We start from the raw sequence: 3,092 nt of genomic DNA, 5'->3' as shown, positions 1-3,092 counted from the left end.
GATTTTTTGATAAGTAAGTAAGGCCGTTATCGAAATTCTCTTGGACAGACGTCAGTAAAACTCGTCATGACTGGATAGAAATGGTAGAGCTGGGCGTTATAGTGAATTTTGTTTAACAAACTAGTAGACGATTTAGAGAAAAGTACAGTGTAACTTCGATAAAACGAGCCTTAGATAAGATATTACGACTTAATAAAACGAAATTTCTGCTGAGTGCGTTTCTTTATTTGCCAATTTTTAATGCAATGGCCTCTTCATACGGAAGTCTTGACTTAGGTGGTTTATCATATTGAGGTACATACATATGTAAACAGTCAAAAGCCTTCTCTTAAGTTGGTATTTTTTTGTTTCATTTATTATGCGAAACAAATTATTGGCAGAAGTTCGAGTAGTAACGAAAAATGCGACCAACTGTTAAATATTTTTTGATAGAATAATTTTTCTTAAATACTTAGTAGGTATAAAGTGAGGCCTTTTTTTTGCCTTGCCTAGTCCGTAGAAAGCGCAAGGTCCACACTGCAGCTGTTGAGACTATATCTGAAGTAGTTTAGTTCATTGATTAGCTAGCCATTACTTTCATTGAAGATTTGTATTTAGAAAGGAATGGCTGCCATCGTAACCGGGTGGTTAGTTGTACGTACTGCCACTCTGTGGGTCCAGGGTTCAATTCCATGTCCCAATAACATCAACAAAAATTGGTCGCCAATGGCAAACCTCCGTCTGCATTTCTGCCATGAAAAAGAAGCTGCTCATAAAAACAGTATGCCGTTCTTAGCCGGCGTAAAACTCTAGGCCCGTCTACAACATCAAGACGCACAATACAAATTGGAGGAGAAACTCGGCCGAGCACGTAGAAATAAGTACGTATGTATATGTAAGCGCCAACACTTAGTTATCTTACTCATAAAGGGAGCAAATGGTTAAATACCAGTTAATTTTTATGTAGGGAAGGGACTCTTATGTTAGTATTAGTACTTAGGAATGTATGTATGTCTACAGGTGCCTAAGTATTACAAAAGCAATAAATTAGCCATATGAGAAATTTAAATACTTTTGCCAAAATGTGCATTCCACAAATCTTATAGATATATAGTTTTATGTCATTTTATATAAATTTTAAGTGCTTACGCCAATCGATAAAATGCTATCCTCCGATTTTGCTTCAATTTCAAACTGCAACCTGCTCATTGCAATTATGTACATATGTAAGTTTTCTTCATTAATCTTCATAGTATTGGATATTATTTATGTATATATATATCTGAAATACTAGGGGGGCTTCTACTCGTATGTATGTTTATAGTTTATACAACGTTTTCCCTTCGGTTTCATATATTTCTGTATATTCCACCCCATTTTTATCATCTTAAAAATGTTATTTATGTCATTGTGTATGCTTGTTCAAAAGCATTAAAGTAAGCGCGTATCCTTGAAAAAAAGGAAATTTTTTTTTTTTATTTAATATTTAAAAATATAATTTTTAAAAAAGCTTAGCTGGCAAAACCAACAAAATTTCGACTGAGTTACACAAATTAACAAAAGGTGTTGGAGAATTCGCTACTTGTCGCAAAATCACAGGGTCAATTAGTCGAAACTTTCATACAGTTCGAAAAGCCAAGGGAAAGCTTTATAAGTTTACTTAGGGTGTATATGTTGGTTGTTTGGTTGGAGGTCCTTGTCCACTTAAATGGATGAGTTGTAACACAAAAACTCATATCTGAACAATTAGTAGGAGCAATAAATTATTGTAGCCCGAACTTGATGAGTTTCACTGTAAGCTCTTAGTTGATTATGAGGGAAAGGAGTACAAAATTGCATGTCCCTAGCTGCCTAAGTGGAGGAGTTATAACGAAAACACTCTTATCTGAAAAGTTTGTTGCATGGGAGCTATGTAAATGATTAAAACATTAAAAAAACACAGCCAAATTTTGATCGGATAGCAGGAAAACTAGTTTCAAACAGGCAGACGGACATGGCTAAATCGATTCGTCATTCTGATAATTTCGATATACATTTTTAATCGGCTACAAATATGTATATATACCACAAAACCTACCAGCAATTAAAAGTGCCTAAAATGTTTGTTTATTTTGCTCGAAAAGATTTATTTCAAAAAAAGATTTGAATTTTTTATTCATAGCAGCGACAAAACGCTGAAAAAACAAATAGAGATTTCAGAACTTTCGATTCCAAAGCGCTTCTGTAAAAGCTTGCTGTTTGAACACTCTCATTGAGTTAAATTTGAAAGCTGCGCACCGCTCTCAGCGGCTTCGCTCGGCACGGTCCTGCTGCCTGTGTGCACATACCCTTAGAAAATGCTTTCCAGACTCTATTTAAAATATGTACGACAAAGGTCATTAAGACTCCTCTTCGTGAGCGGACGTGTGTCTGAGCGCAAACTCACGGAACAGTTCGATGAACTCAGTCCAGAAAAATGTCCCTTATAGCCTTTTGCATAGAAAACGGCGTAATTTTTTTATGGCTAAGTAAATACATATTTGTGTGTAATGCCGAGTTTCCACTAGACATTAAAATGCCAAGATATTTGTGCCATTTAATAAATGTCGTGTGGAAAGCTGTTTAATAACTATTTTTTGAACGAAATGCCACGGGTCTTTTTAATGACCAACTTTGTCACTAAAATATCTGTCATTCAAGGCCCTATGGAAATCTAGCATAATTAAAGCCTCAGACACTTGTATGTCTCTCTCTACTTTAGCTTTTAGTTTTCTTAAACTATTCACCTACATACCTTTCATTTGCAGTTGCTGTTGTTGTTGTTGATGTTGTAACTACATTGTTCCCATTGAGAGCCACATCCAAGGACGAAGCTGTGGCGTTTGTATTCATCTTGCTGCGCATTACCACTTGCAACCAATTCGGTACTGGTGGCAATGGTGCGGCCTCGGGTGTAAATCTAGAGAAGCAAGATAAAAGCAATGAATACAAATATACATAGGCACTTAATTGATAGCATTTATCGCTTAGGATTGCATTACAAATATATTTGGTTAGCCTCTATATATGTATCTACTATGTATGGATGTAGTACTCTTACTTACCTTATTATCGAATTACAATGCTTTGCTCTT

At 35.5% G+C, this 3,092-nt stretch overlaps 1 long non-coding RNA gene across 1 annotated transcript; it reads right to left on the bottom strand.

Annotated features, from left to right (window-relative positions):
* Positions 1 to 252: 252 nt before the first annotated feature.
* LOC108382948 (uncharacterized) lies at positions 253 to 3,092 on the bottom strand. The gene is made up of 3 exons (XR_001849716.1): positions 3,063 to 3,092; positions 2,753 to 2,917; positions 253 to 1,428 (listed from the first exon to the last, which is right to left on the bottom strand). It is a non-coding gene; the product is annotated as an uncharacterized LOC108382948 (long non-coding RNA).

Source organism: Rhagoletis zephyria, unplaced genomic scaffold, assembly GCF_001687245.7.
Source record: "Rhagoletis zephyria isolate East Lansing unplaced genomic scaffold, Rhagoletis_zephyria_1.1 Rzeph_scaffold_29643, whole genome shotgun sequence".
Classification (NCBI taxonomy): Eukaryota; Metazoa; Arthropoda; class Insecta; order Diptera; family Tephritidae; genus Rhagoletis; species Rhagoletis zephyria.
Note: the sequence above shows the minus strand (reverse complement) of the source record. Positions and strands in the feature narration are given on the sequence as shown.